Source organism: Perca fluviatilis, chromosome 23 (genome assembly GCF_010015445.1).
Source record: "Perca fluviatilis chromosome 23, GENO_Pfluv_1.0, whole genome shotgun sequence".
In the NCBI taxonomy this organism is placed as follows: domain Eukaryota; kingdom Metazoa; phylum Chordata; class Actinopteri; order Perciformes; family Percidae; genus Perca; species Perca fluviatilis.
The window spans coordinates 24,705,576-24,728,508 of record NC_053134.1 but is presented as its reverse complement, the minus strand read 5'-3'; the positions used below and the strand labels follow the sequence as shown (position 1 = coordinate 24,728,508).

The 22,933-nt window shown below is 39.9% G+C and overlaps 2 pseudogenes; both read right to left on the bottom strand.

The window, feature by feature from the left end:
- Nucleotides 1-22,933, bottom strand: part of LOC120553388 — a 76,962-nt pseudogene that overhangs the window by 26,904 nt on the left and 27,125 nt on the right.
- LOC120553367 lies at nucleotides 1,370-21,395 on the bottom strand (annotated as a pseudogene).

The window sequence follows — 22,933 nt, the reverse complement described above, 5'->3', positions numbered from 1 at the left end:
CCTTCTTGTCGGTTATTGGCTGGAACACTGTTTGTTATGTTTGGTGGTGCAGGTTGGCCAGTTAGTTTTTGTTGATGTTTGTGGAGCCTGGGCTGTCTACAGAGACCGCGTTTTTTTTACAGTGTGTTCAGGGGACAGGCAGGTAGCAGATAGTGAGGAGATGTTTTTTACAGTGTGTTCAGGGGACAGGCAGCTAGCAGATAGTGAGGAGATGTTTTTTACAGTGTGTTCAGGGGACAGGCAGCTAGCAGATAGTGAGGAGATGTTTTTTACAGTGTGTTCAGGGGACAGACAGCTAGCAGATAGTGAGGAGATGTTTTGCCTAAAAAACGCGTCACATCGCTTAGAGCCCCTTTAAACAACAGGAAGACAACACAAGGTATAATAGATCATCTCAGCTGAAAAACACAAGTGTTATGATTTCATCTTTTGGACAAGTTAAACCACACAAGGACAAACAAGAGTTTTATTTCAAATAGAGCAGGCACAATCTGTCATCAACCTGTCTCATTAGGGATACAGTTGAAAGGTTCTAATGACTTTGGTAGGTTTCCCTTTACAGCCCCAAATATATATTAATAATCTAATACACTTTCACTCTATGAGCAATACACAACGATATTGAAAGTTTATCTTAATCACACTCTGATGGTTACATTAAACAAAGCAAGTTGAGCTATATAGTACGAGTACAGTGAGAAACAGTGATATAGGCTAGGGCAGGGGTGTCAAACATACGGCCCGTGGGCCAGAACCGGCCCGCCAAAGGGTCCAATCAGGCCCGCTGGATGACTTTGCAAAGAGTGAAAATTGCAGAGAAGTAATTAATTCCAAATTTACCACTTTAATATCAGAGAATATCCAAGTTCTTTTTCAGTAAATTTGCAACTTTAATCATAGAAATTCTGAGTTTTTTCTGAGAATATTACCCCTCTCTCCCGGGTCTGTAACATTATTTTTTTCCTACATCGGCCTTAAAACACTGTTGTAGCAGAAGCGACTTGCATTTGCCAACATCAAGCTGACAAGTAACTCTGTGGCAGATACAGTTTCTGATCTTTCTGGAGTGGTTTACTGGTCCGGCCCACTTGAGATCAGATTAGGGGGATGTGGCCCATGAACTAAAATGAGTTTGACACCACTGGGCTAGAGTATACTGTTATCATAATGGTTATAGTAATCATAATTCTTATTTCTTTCGATAGATGCAATACAAAGTGATTCCCAAGTCAGAGCTTCCCATATATAATATAAAATCAGATTATCACATCAATTCACACAGATTAACATAAAAACCAAACACCTTAATAATATTTAAAATCCCACAATTTAAATATTCACTTTAAGTCCACTCCATGTGGGTAGTGCTTTATAGCGTGCCCTGATTATAAGGAATACACATAGAATACACAGAGAAGCCTAAATGTGACTGATAAAAAACAATTATCTAAAACATGCTTCAGTTTAGACCAAGACATTTAAAGTGTGTTTAATTTGTTGAACAGGGCTCTAAAGAAACTGAGTATATGAACCAAACATGCAGTAATGTATCCTGGTACTCTGAAATCATTTGTTTTTGGAGAAAAGTGGTGTGTAGTACTACACTGTGATCATACTCGCGTTATAGAATCAATCATAATGAACCTATAGGTTAGTAGCAGGGAGTGTTTGATTTCTTTTTTCACTTTTAATCTCTATTTTCAAAACATCTGGTGGATTGTTCTGGATATTTCCCCCAGGGATGATTTACGGTGTTGCAGTGTCTCCCTACTGCATGTAAATAAAGACAGAGAAGTGTTTAGAGTATTAACAAGAGCAGTTTTTTTTGCAGCAGTTTCCATCTTGTCATTCGACAGTTTCTCTCTCCCCTTTTATGTCTTAGCGGTCATAAGCTAGCTAGCTAGCTCTTTTGTTTCATGCAAGGGCATAAGCCAGCCTCCACAAAGCGTACCTCCAATGGAGCCATTTTGTTGCTAACAAGCCATCACCTGCCGTTAGCATCCCATTGACTCCCATTCATTTTGGCGTCACTTTGACAGCGAATAACTTTACATCTGAAGCGTTTAAGGACTCTATTTGTCCGTTGTTTATTTCTAAAGAAACACGACAATGTATAAAAGGCTCCATTACCTTGTACATCACGTAATGGCTCTGTAGTAGATGTTTTTATAAAAATAGGCTAACGATTGTGTCATAACTACGCGACTTTCTGTCACATAGTAGAGGAATTACCGTATAGTACAGGAGAAGCTCGCAGGCAGTTTGGACTTACATTTGCTGTTTAAGTTTAATTACTAATGTTAACTATAATTTTAGTTAACAATAATTAGCCTGTGCCCATGTTATCTCCTTACATATACCTACGCTCTCCGTCTCTGTAAGATTGGGAATGATTGAGATTTCTCTCGGCACAACTACCAGAAGACTTCACACTTTCAGACAGGTTGCTCACATCACATCTATGTCTTCAAGCTCAGTTGGAGGCTGCTCAGTAACGCTCAGCCAGCACAGGAAAAGTGCTTCTAATATCCTTCACTGGTCTCCGTCCAGAGACACAGGATCTATTGGTCCATTTCTTTAAATGTCTATTGTTTTATGTGACAGTGATAAGGGCTAAAACAAGCTATTAGCCACCTTTCTTAGATCTACAGACAAACTATCTTAGTTATTGATAATAGAACCTCCAGCATGAGAGCCCCACACAGTACTTGTCCTATATATAACAGCCTAGATCTAAATATTACCTGAGGGTCTGGCAAGCCCTTATCTTCACAACACTGGTGCAAGTGCTTCCTGGCAGCCTTCAGACTCGCCTCATCAGTCTTCTTCTTCTTACTGTAAACCCTGATCAGCTGCTCAGAAAAGGATGTTGGGAGAAGCTTGGACACCTGACAAGAATGACAGCAGCATACAGTTGAGAATAATGACATACTGTAACAGAGGCTGCCTTATGGAGTGATTGATTTAGTTCTGACCTGGTCTTTGGGGATGTTGAATGCTGTGTTAGGTTTTCTCTTGCTGTAGAAATACACATTCTTGATGGGGTCCTTGTCTTTCATTCCATAATCAAAAGTAGCGACCTGAATGAGAAGGGGGAGAGAGAAGCCTGTTTTTATATTCCCAGGTAAATTATACCAATGGAGGAAAGCAACATCTTACAAATTAAATGATAATCAAGAAAACCCAAGATTTACAAAAAAATGGAGTAAAAGGAATTAGACTAAAAACTCACTAAAACTACAAAGTCCTCTGATGTCAGCATGACACCCCCATCACCTCCCTCAGGGACGGCTGCAGCCAATTCCCTTTCCCAACGACGATACACCTCCTTGGGGAGGGAGGAGAAAGGGAGAGAAGTGTGAGGGACATGAGATTTAAAATGTATTCAAACTTGACAACACACAGTAAGAGTATGTCCACATTAAGCAGTTCAATATAAAAACATCATCTAAAACAGTGTTTTTCTCACCCCAAAATGGAGCTGTTCCAAAACTTTCTTCAGCGTCTATAAATCACCAGAAAATGTGGACTAGTGTGGTTGTTTTTACAATAAAAAAGTTTGTACCAGCCTGCAGTCTAACTGACATTTGATCCTGTGATTTTGTTCACACTGCTATCACATCCTCTAAATTCAATTTCTAGAAATCTTGATCTTTTGTAGTAGCCCACATGAAATCCATGTACAATACCCATAGAGACAATGTAAAATGATAGAGAAAACAGAAGAAAAACAAAACAACGTGCACTTATCAACCACAAGATGACCATAACATCAAGCTCTGTTATAACAAAATCTAATCTTAACAATCATTTTTCAATAGGCCTATCTGATGAGAATATTCAGTGTTATCATAGCCACGGTGAAATAGATAAGGTGTCAAAGAGAAGTGAAATGTAATACAGGCACACAGAGACATAGTTCACACCTCTGTGGGTTTCCCTGACTGGGGCTCGTCTGGAAATTTTTGGAGGAGTTTGGGGGTTTGAGAGATTGCATCATATAGATTCTGACATGCTTTAGCCGTGTCTTTAGAGCAAGGGTTGAGTATTGGATCAAACTCATAATCTACAGGACAAACTGAGTCAAACACAAACCAAAGAAAAGGTCACACAATCATTCATGGGGTTTCACAAATAAATAATTGACACTGTAAACTGAGATGCTCACAAAACTAAACAATATACACATGGGATGAAATTACTTTTCTTCATTATTTCTTTTTTATTTCTTCCTTCATTCATGAAAGCTATCTCAATCTGGCATGTATATTTATCACAACTTTGTTACTTACAGAATTGGGTGCCATTCATCATTTATGTATACATAATCAAAAAGGGATGGCTTCGAAACTTTAGGAAGTGGCTTTTACTCCCAATGTACCATTTACTGAACACCTCCACCAAACACCAACAACAGCTTTTGTTACCATTCTGTCTCGCTTGATCCAATTCCTTTTTCCAATCGCAAATCTTCTCCTTAGGGAGGGAGGAGAAAAGGTGAGAGACACAAGATTTAAAATGCCTTCCATCTTGACAACTCACAGTAAAAATACTTCCACATGACTTAGTTTTTTAGTTATGGCTCTCTGTCCACACTAAATGAGAGCTTTTCCAAAACTATCTTCATAGTGTATGAATCTTAAATCACCAGATATATGTAAATATATATATAATATATACAACTATATTGTGACTCTGGCTGTATTAAGGGAGCAAGAGGGGACTGGCAGGGTAACCAGCAGTGTCTGTAATCCAGTCACAGACGGGACTCTGTATGGCAGCAAAGTTAGAGGACAACTTAGTCATCTCGATCTAGTCAGACAACATAGCGACCATAAAAAGCACCTTACCAGATGTTGGCTGTGATGCAAAGTTTTGTTATTTAACATTTATTTAACAAAAAAAATAATTATTTTTCATTGACGTGGGCAGAGGTCTCTATGAAAATGACCTGGAAAAGCTAATGTGGATGCAAGTAGTTTTCACACAAAAAAATCTGTTTCCTTGTAGATGTAGTCCAAGCAACATTTGATCCTATGATTTTGTTCACACTGCTATCACATCCTCAATGTAAAATAATAGAGACGACAGTAACAAGCAATGTGAAATTATCAACCACTAAAGGAGCACAGCAGCTATGTTATATCAAAACCTGTTTTTGTAATATTCAGTGTTATCATAACCTCAGTAAGAATATACAGTATAATGTGTCAAACAGAAGTGTGATGTAATACAGGTACACAAAGACATTAATGCACACCCAGGTCGGGACTTGTCTAGGCTTGATTTCACCCAGAAACCTGTAGTGGTCTTGAGAGATGATCCTTTCTAGAATCTTCTTTGCCTCAGCCAGCTCCGCAGAGGAAGAGTGGAGTATCTGTTCAAACACATGATCTATAGAACAAACCGAGTGAAAGACAGCTGAGTTAAAACCATACACTGTATAGACCAAACCAAAGAAAAGGTCACAAATTAATTCATAGTGTTTTACAAATAAATAATTGATTGATAACAGAGGCATAACTCAAAGAATTAAGCAAAATAAATAGGCCTATGCAATAGAATTACTTCATTAATTCTGTTCTTGAAAATGTTTTTTTCTTTATATTTATGATTATTCTATAAAAGTACTACTACCATAAAATTTATTTTATCTAAACAATTTTGATCAACGTTAGCTCAATCTGGCATGCATATCACCTATTATAACTTTCTTATTCACGGGACCGGTTGTCATCTATCATTTAACATGTACATTATTAATAATGGATGCCTTCAAGCAAGTTGCTTCTGATAAGATAAGATAAGATAAGATAAAAAAAAAATGTCATTGTCTGTCACAAGTGACAGAAATTTGTCTTTGACAGGGCAGGCTCAAATGACATAAAATACATAAGAACATGAAAGATACATATAGAAAGAGGATAAAAACATTGCCTGTGCAGACGTGCAAAATGCAAAAACAGTGCAAGAAGAAGCCTGAGTGGAGCTGTTGGATGATGTCTATGTTTGGCTGTTCAGTGTGCTGATGGCAGTGGGAATGAAGGAGTTTTTATATATGTTTTTCCTGAGACTAATGGGACTCTATAGTGTCGACCTGATGGCAGTAACTGAATGGATGGGTGAAGGAGGTGTGTGATTATAGTGGCTTTCCTGAGTACTGTCCAGGTGTGAAGTTCTGTTAGGGGGGTTGTGGGGGAGCCTATAATCTTGCTGGCCTGATTTGTGATTTGTGACTATTTGTTAAATCAAATAGCCCAATTATAGCTTATTAACAGTAACTAGGAACAGAAAGTTCAGGATTTCTCCACGTGCTAAAGCGACGTACATGGAGCTACAGTAAAATCATTGCTAGCATGTAGAGTTTGGAGGGTTGTGTCTTTTATTTAGCCTTTAGGATATATCATTAACTTTTCCAAAATGTTCCTTATTATATTTCAGGACTAAATAGCTCTACACTGCAACACTGTTTCTACGTCTTCATAGATAGATGATTAAAACTTGACATAAATATCCTATTATGGTCGACTGATGGCCTAGGTTTTGATGTATAGTTCTTTTGCTCCTTGCTAACCCATTTGTATGCTAGCATCACCAAAACTAGTGTGCTTTCTGCCGAAGTGGTACAACCGTGGCCTCAATAGTTGATCTCCTTGTGTGCAGGTAAGCAATCAAAATCCTTAGAATGGTTCTGAAAAAATGTTTTTAATGTTAAAACACAAGCTCACAGCACACATTGGTATCTACAGACCTGTCAGCTTGGTGTAGGCCTCCATGTCACCTATGGCTGTAGAGAGAGACTCTTTCCCTCCTGAGCCTTCAATCTTGATATGCCCGTCTGCTTTTACAAAGGCCTCTGCAATCCTGGATGATCATACCCAACATATTATCACTTTTATGCATACCACACAATAGAGTGAATTATGAAGCAAATGAAATAATCTGCATCAGTAGAAGCTAATTGTTGTTAGAGGCCCAACGTGGGAAGGTTAGCTACTCACATATACTCTATGATCTTGTTCACTCTGTGCTGGTAGGCTCTTCTGTGGAGACAGTTCCTGGTGTAGAACATGTCATACAGATTGCCCACCTCCTGTTTAGAGGATTGTCTATAGTTTAGTCACAACTAATAAGGCAAGGCAGCTTTATTTATTCAGCACATTTCAACAACAAGACAATTCAAAATGCTTTAGATAAAATATTTACGATGGCCAACATGGGGCAAACACACTGCGACTTAATGAAATACAAGCAAATTAAGAAAACATCATTAATTTGACAACACGTGCAGCATTTAGCAAATGTGCTGCAAATACACACAACACAACCAAATACATAAACGCGCTGCAAATACAGAAACGATGAAAAAAGAAAAGCACACACACACTATAGGAAGGCCCTAAGAAAGGCCAGATCAGACTATTACTCATCACTAATAGAAGAAAACAAGAACAACCCAAGGTTTCTTTTCAGCACTGTCGCCAGGCTGACAGATAGCCACAGCTCTACTGAGCCATCTATTCCTCTAGCTCTGAGTAGTGATGACTTCATGAGCTTCTTCAATGATAAAATTACAACAATTAGAGATAAAATTCATCACCTTTTACACTCAACTTCTAACGGTTCACCTTTAAACGCAGAGTCGTTAGAAATAAAGACTAGTCTCGACATATACTTAGACTGCTTTTATCCTATAGATCTTCAACAATTATTGTTAAAGATATCCTCAGCTAAGCCATCTACCTGTCTCTTGGACCCCATCCCAACGAGACTACTCAAAGAAGCATTACCTGTGGTTAACACCTCATTACTAGATATGATCAATATGTCTCTATTAACAGGTTATGTACCACAGTCATTTAAAGTAGCTGTGATAAAACCTCTTCTGAAAAAACCCACCCTGGATCCTGAGGTCTTAGCAAACTATAGACCTATATCTAACCTTCCTTTTCTATCCAAGATCCTTGAGAAGGTGGTTGCTAATCAGTTATGTGATTTTCTACATAGCAACAGTTTATTTGATGACTTTCAATCAGGATTTAGAAAGAATCATAGCACAGAGACGGCACTGGTGAAAATTACTAACGACCTTTTAACTGCTGCAGACAAAGGTCTTGTCTCCATTCTTGTTTTACTAGATCTTAGTGCTGCATTTGACACAATTGACCATTCAATCCTGTTACAGAGATTGGAACACTTGGTTGGCATTAAAGGAATTGCTCTGAGTTGGTTTAGGTCCTATTTCTCTGATCGATCTCAATTTGTGAATGTTAATGATAAATCCTCCAAGTACGCTAAAGTTAGCCATGGGGTTCCTCAAGGCTCAGTGCTTGGACCAATTCTATTCTCCTTATATATGCTTCCTCTAGGCAATATTATTAGAAAACACTCAATTAACTTTCACTGTTGTGCGGATGACACCCAATTATACTTGTCAATCAAAAGACCCGAAACCAGTCAGCTAGCAAAATTTCAAGAGTGCATTAAGGATATAAAATCCTGGATGACCTATAATTTTCTGATGTTAAACCCTAACAAAACTGAAGTTATTGTGCTGGGCCCTAAACACCTCCGAACTTCATTATCTAGAGATATAGCTACTCTGGATGGTGTTGCCCTGGCCTCCAGCACCACTGTTAGAAATTTAGGAGTTATCTTTGATCAGGATATATCCTTTAATGCCAATCTAAAACAAACCTCAAGAACAGCCTTTATTCATCTTCGTTAACATTACCAAAATTAGGAATATCCTATCTCTAAACGACGCTGAAAAACTAGTCCATGCATTTGTTACTTCCAGGCTGGACTATTGTAATTCCCTACTGTCAGGTTGCTCAAATAAGTCTCTTAAGACTCTCCAGCTGATCCAGAATGCTGCCGCGTGTTCTCACAAGAACTAAGAAAAGAGATCATATTTCTCCTGTATTAGCTTCTCTGCATTGGCTTCCTGTTGAATCCAGGATTGAGTTTAAAGTCCTTCTCTTGACCTACTAAGCTCTAAATGGTCTAGCACCATCATATTTAGAAGAGCTCCTAATACCCTATTGTCCTACTAGAGCACTGCGCTCCCCAGAATGCAGAGTTACTGGTGGCCTAGAGTCTCTAAAAGTAGAATGGGAGCTAGAGCCTTCAGTTATCAGGCTCCTCTCCTATGGAACCAGCTCCCGATCTGGGTTCGGGGGGCAGAAACTGTCACCTCATTCAAGAATGAACTTAAAACTCTCCTATTTGATAAAGCTTATAGTTAGGGGTGAGGAGTTGCAGTGTTCACCTAACTGGCCCAACTGCTTCTCTTCATAATTTAGATTAATAATACATAACAAAGTAGAGGGAGGCAGGCCAGCCAAGCCAGATCGGCGGGGGAGAGTTCTAAGCCCGAAAAAGCTACCTCTCCTTATGACCTGTTCTCTTAGTTACTTGTTATAGTTACGCTGTTATAGTCCTAGACTGCCGGGGGACTTCCTTCCTTTGACACACTGAGCTGCTCTCTCTTCTCCCTTTCTATTACTGTTTCTATTACTGTTACTATTACTATTACTATTTGTGTGCAGCCCGTCCCAGAAATGCTTGTTACTAATCCTAGCTTCTGGGGAGTTTACTCCCCGGAGTCCTTATGCTTTTTTTCCCCCAGCGTATTTCCTTGGAGAACGTTTGCACCAAGACCCTGGTTGCAGCTGTCGCCGTGGTCCTGCTGCACTCCCTGCTGAGCTCAGCGATGCCCTGCAATGTAATGCTGCGTCCTGCTGAACCCTGCAGCTTCCCGCTACATCCAGTCACTGTTCCATTATTAATGTGACTACTATCGCCACTGTTCATCACACCCCCAACCGGCTCGTCAGACACCGCCTACCAAGAGCCTGGGTCTGTCCGAGGTTTCTTCCCAAGAGGGAGTTTTTCCTCGCCACTGTCGCACTGCTTGCTCTTGAGGGAATTACTGGAATTGTTGGAATTGTTGGGGCTTTGTAAAATATAGAGTGTGGTCTAGACCTACTCTATCTGTAAAGTGTCTCGAGATAACTTATGTTATGATTTGATACTATAAATAAAATTGAATTGAAATTGAATTGAAACCCAAAAAACAGAACAATTTTATTGGCTCAGGTCACAGGTGATACCCAATCAGCAGAGACGTGTCTGTAATAAAAAGGCAGAGCGCTCTCTCCACGTGGGGTCATAAGTCAAGCTGTTCCACTTAGCACTCCCCCTTGAGGCCTGGAGAACTTCCGTTGTGTAATCTGGATGCAGCTGTTTTTTTTTTGCATTTGTTTTCGGGGATTGTGTGCTTTTATTTTTGCATTGTTTCTGTATTTGCAGCGTGTTTGTGTATTTGGTTGTGTTGTGTGTATTTGCAGTGTGTTTGTGTATTTGGTTGTAGTGTGTATTTGCGCATGTGTTGTCAAATTAATGAAGATGTTTTCTTAATTTGCGTGTGTTTCATTAAGTTGTAGTGCATTTGCCCCTGTCGGCCACCGTAAACATTAATGAGCAGTTAAAACAATTAAAAACCTTTATTAAAGAGAATAGAAAATAGAAGAGAATAAGACTGGAATAGAATAAAAGCATGAAGATAAGATAAATAGATGTTTTAAAATTGGATTTAACAAAATCAGGAGTAACAATGTCAGCACCTTGTCTCTACTGCAGATGTGATTCAGCCCGTCCACCCCACACACTCTGGTTAACTGCATGAAGTGGAGATGGTCAAAGTTGTTCTGCATGCCCAGGTGGTAGCAGTCCTTGAGAAGAGACAGAGTGAAGAAATGGGTAATGGACTTCTTACTTTAAACTAATCAAACCTACCTGGAGGAAGCTGCATATTGTTTATATAATCAGGATAATAATCAGGACCATTATAATTGTTCAGGAGAAAATAATCCATAGTAGTTTATCACTCAGCATCAAACAATGAATTGCTCTACAGTAGCTTTTCAACAAGCCCCACCTGGCAAAGTAGTCAAACTTGTCCACATCAATGCCGTTTGTTTTGTTGGCCACGATTTCATAGAGGAAGAATTTTTCCTTTGGCCGACGCTTATATGGCCACTGTGGAGATGAGAGCATATTAATGGCATTATAATCAATGATGATGATGATACTGACTGATTTCACTAAATTCACACAGGCAGGACTGACCTGGACTGCATTAGGGTCCTTCAGTCCTTCAATCAACTTTTTGATGAAATTCAAGTCATCATCAGTCAGACCATACTTATTCTTCATCTCCAGCTCCAGATTATTAGATTCCACCAGATGGTCAAACATCTTTACAGAGTTGTCTTCATGCTAAAAGATACACATGATTAATGTTATTATGAGACTTTAATAAAAAGACATAAAGAAGTAAAGAAAGTAAAAAAAAGCTCTTATGATCCTCTGCTATTCTGCCTGTTTTGCCCTTTTCTCCACGTCAGCCTGTATAGCTAGATAGATGGAGTAGTGAAACAGAAAAGACTTCTCATGATCTTCTCAAGCCTGAGCCGTGTTGGCCCAAGGTTCTTCTGGCTGAAAGAACCAGACCGTCTGACACTGAACCAGCAGAGACCCAGAACCTCTCTCTTCTCCCCTGTGTGAGCCCAACTTCTGCCTAAACACTGAACATTCTGCTGTTCACAGCCTCTAGGTAATATGATTACATGCAATCATAGTGGTACCAAATATATTAATTATTATTATTAAAGTGTACATACCACCAGCCCTCCATAGATTTGGTTTCTACAAAAGACTAATGATACACATACATATAACAATAAACACAACAATACTCATTTAATGTTAACCTACATTTTATTTATCACTGCACATGAATAATTTCACAAAATACGAGGAATGCCACGGCTAATTGTACTTAAAGGAATAGTTTGATATTTTATAAAATACAACAACAAGATACATAATTTTAATTAATGAGCTGGTAGGCAGGTTTTGTTACTATTGGACAGAGCCAGGCTAGCTGTTTCTATTGGCTTTCAGTCTTTATGCTAAGCTAAGATACTGGCTGATGGCAGTGTTGGGAAAGCTCCTTTCAAAGCTTTGGAAGCTACCAATTATTTCACACTGGAAGAAGTTGAACTCCAGCAAAGCTAGGGAGAAATCTAGTTAACTAAAGTCAATTAAACTACTTTGAAAAAACAGAAGAGACATTGACAATGTACATGTAATACAAAATTTTACAAAATATAAAACACAAAAGTGAGTGGCAACTCACTTGACTTTATTGCAAAAAGTGCCCACTTATTCCCAGGTCATGTTCAAGTTCAGTTTTACAAGTTGTACTATTATTATTCAGGTCTATTATTGTTTTATTATATTTATCTATTTATCTTCATTATTATTGCTGGGTCTACCACAATAATTCCATCCCACCCTACTAAGGTTCACTGAACATGGAAAAAAACAAGGACTGAGGTATGTGCTGGCACAGATCAACGATTAATTTGATTAATGATTAAATCATTTTTCATTTTGGCTCACAAACAAACAAGCCAGCACTACATTACAGTAACTCTTTGTTTTGCTGCAACCTTGACTGCTAAACACAAACCTGTTGTTCATGTCTTTGCTAATTAGTTCCTGTTTGTTTTCAAATTATTTTCTACCTTAATGCAGCCCCTGGCTGGTGTTATTATATCACACATCAGACAACAAAAATAATGATTTCTTACCTTCCACTCATTTTCTGGTTGTACTTTGGGTATTAACATTTGATCATACAGATGGAAAAGGGTCCATGTCCTAGATATGGAGAAATAAATATAAATGAACCTAATGATGATTGTATGCAAAGTGAACTGAGGTAAACAGTGAAGTGAACCGTTAGTAGATCTAGTAAATCTTACAGGCCTGTTTTGTGTTTTCTGTTGATGCAAATTCAACATTTCTTCCATGTTTGTTTGTTGTCATTTTCTCAGCATTATTTTCCATCAAGGCAACAACATAATGGAAGTCATGCCAAAAGTCATGGTAGTCGTTAAAAAAATACTCGCCAATTTTGCGACGCAAATTTCAACTGAATTTCGGTCTGTCTGCCGCTGCAGAACCTGGAGCTAACCGCCAGTTTTTCAGTTTGACTGTTAAAAAGTGTTTAGATAATTAAAAGGTATTTATTTAGAAGCGGGCTGGTTGGCTGGTCAGCTAATGCTAGCTTTCTATTCCACCAAGCTTCCATGCTTCATAAATAAGCCAGACAGAGTTGTCCCTCACCTGGTGATAGAAACCCTGCTTCCCCCGTTCTGTTGGCTGTTGTCCACAGGTACAGATTATTTTGCACCAAATGTATCACCAAAAGTGTTGCAAAAGTCGAGGCGCGCAGATTCCCCACTTGGTGATGCGAGAGAGCACATATGTGAGGTTGCAGTAACAGATTCGAGAGGTTGTAATCACTGAGTATATGAGTAAATGTTGCATTGCAAGTTTACAGCTGCTCTCTTCTCTCCCTTTCTATTACCATTTGTGTGCATCCCGTCCCAGAAATGCTTGTTATTAATCCTAGCTTCTGGGGAGTTTACTCCCAGGAGTCCTTATGTTTTTTCACCCAGCGTATTTCCTTAGAGAACGTTGGCACCAAGATCTTGGTTGCAGCTATCGCCGTGGTCCTGCTGCACTCCCTGCTAAGCTCTGCGGTGCCCTGCAATGTCATGCTGCGTCCTGCTGCTTCCTGCTACGTCCATCCATGCTCTGCTGGGCCACGCTACATCCTGTAACGCCCTGCAGCACACTGATATGACATGAACTACCAAGACTACCATTTGAAGTCACTGTTCAATTCAATTCAATTCAATTCAATTTTATTTATAGTATCAAATCATAACATAAGTTATCTCGAGACACTTTACAGATAGAGTAGGTCTAGACCACACTCTATAATTTACAAAGCCCCAACAATTCCAACAATTCCAGTAATTCCCTCAAGAGCAAGCAGTGCGACAGTGGCGAGGAAAAACTCCCTCTTGGGAAGAAACCTCGGACAGACCCAGGCTCTTGGTAGGCGGTGTCTGACGAAGCCGGTTGGGGGTGTGATGAACAGTGGCGATAGTAGTCACATTAATAATGGAACAGTGACTGGATGTAGGCGGGAAGCTACGCATTGCATACAACCAGGGTCTTGTTGCCAACGTTCTCCAAGGAAATACGCTTGGGGAAAAAAGCATAAGGACTCCGGGGAGTAAACTCCCCAGAAGCTAGGATTAGTAACAAGCATTTCTGAGACGGGCTGCACACAAATAGTAATAGTAACAGTAATAGAAACAGTAATAGAAAGGGAGAGGAGAGCCAGCTCAGTGTGTCAAAGGAAGGAAGTCCCCCGGCAGTCTAGGACTATAACAGCGTAACTATAACAGGTAACTAAGAGAGACAGGTCATAAGGAGAGGTAGCTTTTTCGGGCTTAGAACTCTCCCCCTGCCGGATCTGGCTTGGCTGGCCTGCCTCCCTCTACTTTGTTATGTATTATTAATCTAACAATTATGAAGAGAAGCAGTTGGGCCAGTTAGGTGAACACTGCAACTCCTCACTCCCTAACTATAAGCTTTATCAAATAGGAGAGTTTTAAGTTCATTCTTGAATGAGGTGACAGTTTCTGCCCCCCGAACCCAGATCGGGAGCTGGTTCCATAGGAGAGGAGCCTGATAACTGAAGGCTCTAGCTCCCATTCTACTTTTAGAGACTCTAGGTACCACCAGTAACTCTGCATTCTGGGAGCGCAGTGCTCTAGTGGGACAATAGGGTATTAGGAGCTCTTCTAGATATGATGGTGCTAGACCATTTAGAGCTTTGTAGGTCAAGAGAAGGACTTTAAACTCAATCCTGGATTTAACAGGAAGCCAATGCAGATAAGCTAATACAGGAGAAATATGTCTTAAGAGACTTATTTGAGCAACCTGACAGTAGGGAATTACAATAGTCCAGCCTGGAAGTAACAAATGCATGGACTAGTTTTTCAGCGTCGTTTTGAGACAGGATATTCCTAATTTTGGCAATGTTACGAAGATGAAAAAAGGCTGTTCTTGAGGTTTGTTTTAGATTGGCATTAAAGGATATATCCTGATCAAAGATAACTCCTAAATTTCTAACAGTGGTGCTGGAGGCCAGGGCAACACCATCCAGAGTAGCTATATCTCTAGATAATGAAGTTCGGAGGTGTTTAGGGCCCAGCACAATAACTTCAGTTTTGTTAGGGTTTAACATCAGAAAATTATAGGTCATCCAGGATTTTATATCCTTAATGCACTCTTGAAATTTTGCTAGCTGACTGGTTTCGTCTGGTTTGATTGACAAGTATAATTGGGTGTCATCCGCATAACAGTGAAAGTTAATTGAGTGTTTTCTAATAATATTGCCTAGAGGAAGCATATATAAGGAGAATAGAATTGGTCCAAGCACTGAGCCTTGAGGAACCCCATGGCTAACTTTAGCGTACTTGGAGGATTTATCATTAACATTCACAAATTGAGATCGATCAGAGAAATAGGACCTAAACCAACTCAGAGCAATTCCTTTAATGCCAACCAAGTGTTCTAATCTCTGTAACAGGATTGAATGGTCAATTGTGTCAAATGCAGCACTAAGATCTAGTAAAACAAGAATGGAGACAAGACCTTTGTCTGCAGCAGTTAAAAGGTCGTTAGTAATTTTCACCAGTGCCGTCTCTGTGCTATGATTCTTTCTAAATCCTGATTGAAAGTCATCAAATAAACTGTTGCTATGTAGAAAATCGCATAACTGATTAGCAACCACCTTCTCAAGGATCTTGGATAGAAAAGGAAGGTTAGATATAGGTCTATAGTTTGCTAAGACCTCAGGATCCAGGGGGGTGTTTTTTTCAGAAGAGGTTTTATCACAGCTACTTTAAATGACTGTGGTACATAACCTGTTAATAGAGACATATTGATCATATCTAGTAATGAGGTGTTAACCACAGGTAATGCTTCTTTGAGTAGTCTCGTTGGGATGGGGTCCAAGAGACGGTAGATGGCTTAGCTGAGGATATCTTTAACATTAATTGTTGAAGATCTATAGGATAAAAGCAGTCTAAGTATATGTCGAGACTAGTCTTTATTTCTAACGACTCTGCGTTTAAAGGTGAACCGTTAGAAGTTGAGTGTAAAAGGTGATGAATTTTATCTCTAATTGTTGTAATTTTATCATTGAAGAAGCTCATGAAGTCATCACTACTCAGAGCTAGAGGAATAGATGGCTCAGTAGAGCTGTGGCTATCTGTCAGCCCGGCGACAGTGCTGAAAAGAAACCTTGGGTTGTTCTTGTTTTCTTCTATTAGTGATGAGTAATAGTCTGATCTGGCCTTTCTTAGGGCCTTCCTATAGGTTTTGAGACTTTCTTGCCAATCCAAACGAGATTCTTCCACCTTGGTGGAACGCCACTTTACATTTCGAGGTTTCGAGATTTGTTTTAATTTGCGAGTTTGGGAGTTATACCAAGGTGCTAGTTTCCTTTGCTTCATCATCTTCTTTTTCAGGGGAGCGGCGGAGTCTAAGGTCGTTCCGTGGGCATGTCGTAACACCGTCTACAAATGCATCAATTTGAGAGGGACTGAGGTTAACATACAGGTCCTCTGTTATGTTAAGGCATGACATAGAGTCGAATGCTGTTGGAATATCTTCTTTAAATTTAGCTATAGCACTGTCAGATAAGCATCTGGTATAGGAGCTTTTATCTAATTTAATATAATCAGGTAGTAAGAATTCGAAAGTGATTAAAGAATGATCTGATAATACCGAATTCTGCGAAAATATTATTAAATCCTCAATTTCAATACCATATGCCAGCACAAGGTGCAGGGTGTGGTTAAAACAGTGCGTCGCCTTGTGCACACTCTGACTGAAACCGATTGAATCCAGTAATGAGTTGAAAGCAGTACTAAGGCTGTCATTGTCAACGTCCACATGGATATTAAAATCACCTACAAGAAGTACTTGGTCTGATTTAAGGACTAAACATGATAAAAACTCTGAGAATTCAGATAAAAATTCAGAATACGGACCTGGAGCCCTGTAAATAACAACGAATATAATTGGCTGTAATGTTTTCCATTTTGGATGTTGAAGATTAAGAACAAGACTTTCAAATGAGTTATAATGTAATTTAGGTTTAGGAGTAATTAGCAGGCTTTCATCAAAGATGGCTGCAACTCCCCCTCCTCGGCCTGAGCCTCTAGGAATTTGAGTATTAATATGGCTGGGAGGAGTGGCTTCATTTAGACTAACATAGTCTTCATGGCCCAGCCAGGTTTCAGTAAGACAAAATAAATCAATTTTATTGTCTGATATCAACTCGTTTACCAGTACTGCTTTAGAAGACAGAGATCTAATATTTAATAGTCCACATCTAATTTTCCTATTTTGTTCTATTGCAGTAGTTTTAATTCCAATTAGGTTGTTAAGTATAGCGCATCTTTTGTTTACCTTTGATTTAACCGATCTGAGCCGGGGGACAGACACCGTGCTTATTAGACCATGAGTGGGCGACTGCTCCAACGGAAGCACAGAGGGGCGCGTAGCACTGCACCTCTGATTACTAATATCAAACTTGGGTTGTCATGGTTTATGTCTGATAAACTCGTTCAGATTTTTGATATGAGAGCGCACCGTCCCAGGTGGGATGAATGCCGTCTCTCTCAATCAGACGCCGGCTTTCCCCAAGAACGCCCTCCAGTTATTCACATAGCCCACATCATTAGCTGGGCACCACCCCGACAACTAGCGGTGGAAGGATGACGTACGGCTGTACATTTCATCATTGGTCAGGTTTGGCGGGGGTCCAGAGAAAACTACTGAGTCCGACATTGTCTTTGCGTATGCACAAAGTGACTCAACATTCATTTTAGTGATCTCCGATTTACGACCATTACCACCTACGTGAAGTATGATCTTACTGTATTTACCGGTTCTTTTTGCCAGCAGTTTTAGATGGGTTTCTATATCGCCGCGCTCCAGCCCCGGGGCACATATGACCGTAGGTAGGCCTACTGTACCGCCCGGGGCCGCTGGCTTCACATATCGCAGTATAGAGCTCCCAATAACCAGAACTGGCTTCTCAGCGGGTGTATCGCTGAGTAGGAGAACCTGTTTTAGAGGCGAAACGCTCCGGTTTAGAGCGACCTTCATCATGTGCACTCCCTGGTCTAGATCTAACGCTACGCTTCCCTCGGACAGTCACCCACTCGCCCGGCTGCTCGGGGTCTGCCGGGGACAGCTAGCAGAAGCTACAGAAGCTACAGTATGTTGGGCCCGCATTAACTACATGGTGCTGGCTAGCTACGGAAGCATAACGATTCTGATTCCATGGTGCGGAGCCGTGACTCAAATTCACTAAGCCTGTGCCCAAAAACAGCGCAATATACTACATTTATTACATGTATCGTTATCACTAAAGGAGGCAGAGGAATAGCTAAACATTTGACACACAGAGCAAGAGAGAGCAGGAGAGGGAGAGGAATTAGCCATTGCTAATGGCTAAGCTAAAGTAGCTAACAGTGTTTTAACAATTGTAAATTCAGCGAGTCAGTCGCTGTAAGTGAAGCTAAGTATAAGTGCTTGAGTAAAACAATTGTAATTCAAATGCAATCCAGGCAAATAGCTGCTAATTTAAACAGTGAAGCAGAGTTCAGTAAGTTTTTGCCGGAGCAGCAAACTAGCGTTTGTAACACGGGAACACCGGAAGTGACACAATACGCTCACCTTACACGTCGGCACGTCGTCTCCACCGTCAATCTGGTTAAGACGGCAGGCAAAATTATGTACCTTCTGTTCCATTATTAATGTGACTATTACTGCCACTGTTCATCACATCCCCAACCGGCCTGTCAGACACCACCTACCAAGAGCCTGGTACTAATGTGAACATTTCCTACGAGTGCAAATTTTAACCTACACATTCAGATTTTTTGTTCTGCAAGTTCTCACATCATATTCTACAAGCTCTCACATTTTGCCCCATAGTTACCTTCATACACATGCTGCCCCGCCCACCCCCTCCATCAAGTCAAAAGGAATACTTGGAATTGATGGTGGTGGTAAATATTCATGAAAAAGGACAAGTTTGTGAACGGGCAACACAGATTTTGATAATGAACAACTAAACACATTACACACTGGACCTTTAAGTTTATTGTCATTCATACTATTTCACAGGGCACGTGCACAGCAGAACGAAGTTATGTTGCTCACAAATGTAATGAAAAAAATGTTAAGAGTAAAAATAAAAACTAATGTAAACATAGACATGGTATAATGCACACAGGATAAATGCTGGAAACTAAACATTTTCACTCTTCATCCCACCCAGTAATAACCATTTAAAACATATGACATGATGTTATAGTGAAAAGGTTTGTATCACTCACCCAGGTCATGGCAGAGACCAGCAATCTTCACACAAAGGACGTCTCTGTCATCAATGTCGAGTTCCGGCTGCGTTGTACGCAGAGCTTCAACAAGTTGACCTGCCAAGTGCCCCTCCCTTTATCATCAGACACAATACACAACAATAAAAAACTCATGAAACAATTACCACACAAGTATACTGCTGAAAAAATGAAAATATGAATTTGTATTATACCTGAACTGATGTATGCAATGTGTTTACTTTGGTTTTATTGATGTTATTGGTGCTTTACTACAAACTAGTCTTACATTCATTTAGATTGTGATTCCCTTAAGACTCAAAACTATTTATCTGATACCATACCAACATACTCAATGGAGTGTTCAAAGCGGTTGTGGGATGCTCCAGGGTAAACAAAGTAGACCCCTCCAAGCTGCTTGATGTTTCTCAGTCTCTGGAACTGAGGTGTGTCGATGATTTTGATGAGAAGTGGGTGTAACTCCACCGTCCCGTGGATGGGATCATTAAACACCTGACAGAACACATAGAACATAAACTCAGTCCAATGATGACCCAAAAGAGTCCCAGTAAACCCAGCTCCAGTTCTCCTGAGGGTAGCTGTGATCTAGCTAGAGAATGAGCCCAATCATTAATTCAGAGCTCCAAAGGAATAACATGCTGATGGGACCAATTAGCACTGGTTCAACCAAGGGTTTTGTGTATCACGACGGTGTGTCACTTGTTACCGGGTTACGTTGCCATGGTAACCTATGGTGAACACCTAACCTGGTCGGGAGCAGGATAAGTTGGAGATTAGAGATCAACCGGTGTTAAAGCACCACCTACTGACCAATCAATACTCGATTGATAACGGCATCACCGTTCTTAGAAGATCCAGTAGAACTCGGTGCGCAGATAGCGAGGTGCACTCAGAAAAGTCAGAACAATTAGAGACCGACAACCCCGTTAACATTCCCTGATGGTTATCTTTATGAAAGATATAGATTTAGCGGAGGGAATTATATATCTTTGTTAGCTTTTTAAGTCCTAATTTGCCAATACAATCGGTTTGAATTACCTTTTCATATTCTTTTTTTATTTGCTCCAATGATCACTTAACTGCCAGGGTTGCAACTGAAATAATAGGCTACAGCAACGAAAGTTTATGGAATGCACTGTAACTGTAATTATGGTCAGATCTACTTGTGCCTGACTGATGATGATATTGATAAGTCTTATAATTTACGCATTTACAGCGTCGGACATCTTTGCCAGCTTTCCTACCTGATTTAGCAGCAGCGATTGTAGCTTTTGGCCTGTAAAACCGTGTCTGTGTTCTTCATATTTCTGTAGGATTATTCTTTGCTCTTCTTGTGTAAAATATGCGGCTCTGGTAGATGTTTGCGATTGGTCATATGGTGCAAACCCCGCCTCTTTTATGTGAACGCGCTCGTCGCTGGGGAAACCCTTTGTTGATTGAACTAGTTGCTGAGCACCGTCGTGTCACACCTTATGCGGACCGCGGTTGTTAGGTGTAGCCTAGTGAAGCAGGGTAATGGAAACAAATCCAGGACATGTTGATCTTGCTTCGTAGTACAGGCCCGGGTAAAACAAAATAGAAAAAAAATTGGACATACCTAGTCCATTTACCCAAAAGTTTACCAGTAAAAAGACTCCTGAGTGATCAGTGAACTAGTTTTTCTTCATTTTTTCATACTGCAATCTTCCGCATCTTCATTGTCCGTGCCTCCGACGTCCCATCATCTTTTGATGTAGACTGACAATAGATTCATCAAAAGAAGGTAAACATATACAATCTTGACTTAGTGATTGTGTAGGTTTGCTGTCTATTCTATAAGCTCTTCAGCTACCCTGTGTTTAGTCTTCCTCATCTCTCCAGTCCTGAAAATGTAGTGTGATGTACGGTTAGGCTCGATATCTTACCTTATGGTCCATCTTCAATGTCTTCTGGGGCGTTTCAGAGCTGTCAGACATTGTATCTGCGTCTACCCGATGTTAGGACAGTCCCACGAATAATGTTCTATCACCTTGTTTATACCGCTGATCAGGGCAGACCTGTACAAAGATAAACCAGCCTGCCTGGCTTTTATATCTTCACCACACCTATCAGATTGGTTCCTGCCCCCATATTTAAATTGAAAAGTGGCAAAGCCACTTATGGAAAGGGAAGGGGAGCATATAAAACACATAAGAAATACATAGGCTACAGTTTAAACCAGGGGTCTTCAACGTTTTTTAAGCCAATGACCACTTACCTGAAAGTGAGACAGATCAGCAACCCCCTACTACTTATTGTATAAAATTAAGTTGCAAAATCAACTGGGCCTACAATAAGATGTAGGGCAGCCTAAAGCCTTTATACATACCTTTTTTTGCATAGAATACTAAGCTATTAAAATAACTGCTGGCATGATTTTATAAATCATGTTTTAATGTTAAACATACATGTGGCACAGGGAATGTTTAGGATGAACTGGATCTGTGGATGACTACCTTAGTGACTACCTCCCCTGGTCCTCTGGTTTCAATGACACAAAATACAATTTGAAATACAACACAGACAACAGTAACCACGTATACCGAGAGCAACACACAGCTGGGCGAGTAAGAGAGCGAGAAACCGTACACATTATTTTTATGAACCCATACAAATGTTTAAAAACCATCTATATATACTGTATAGTAGTTTGTTGGTGTTTTGTCAAGAACTTTCACAGCTTGTTTGTAAAGGGTATAAACAATATTATAATAACCACAGATTGCCAATTTACAAAGAGGTCCAACAGCATTTTTTCCTTCTTTCTTTCTTATATTGGCATATTTTGGCATGACAACATATAGTTCAGTAGTTAGGAATTTTCTTTCACTTTGACAGCTGCCCAGGGTCTTTATGTTGGTCTCTGTCAGGGGGGGGACATCTTCCTAATGCACCCAACAGTGTTGTATGACCTGCAGTTTAGGTCAATATTATCTTAGCTATATCTTTTTGTCTTTTCCATCCCCTCAACCAGATCCCATGCAGGTCTTTGGACTGCTTTTAGGAAGATCTTTTTTTAAGTCCAACATTCACGGAATCATAAAGCAACATGGTAGAACAAAAATTAAACACACTTAAACAGATAGATGTTAACATGCCATCATGCTCCCAGACTTTAAATAACACTGATGTTTATTTAAGCAAAAGCTTGGAACAGGATGTGGTATGTTGTGATAATATCACAGCTAAGGGGCACTGTCTGGTCCAGCACGAAGCACAGGTACTGTCAAAAATATTTTTTTACCATCATAATAATCTTTCTACTACACAGATTAGTTTGCACTCCAGTCATTCAAACTAGATTAAAAATACAATACACTAAGACTACATATGTGTTTTAGCATGGAGAGATAGACATATAATAGATATAATAATTAGCTTTATTTCACTCAAAATGGCAGAACCTAGTTTGACAACACAACAGTTAAGATCTGTAGTAGCAAAGCTGTTGTCAGTGGTAGTTGTTTTCATTTAGCTTTGAAGAATTACAGTTGTATTGTTCATGGTTGGGTCAGAGGGCCGCCCACCAAGAGCCTCGG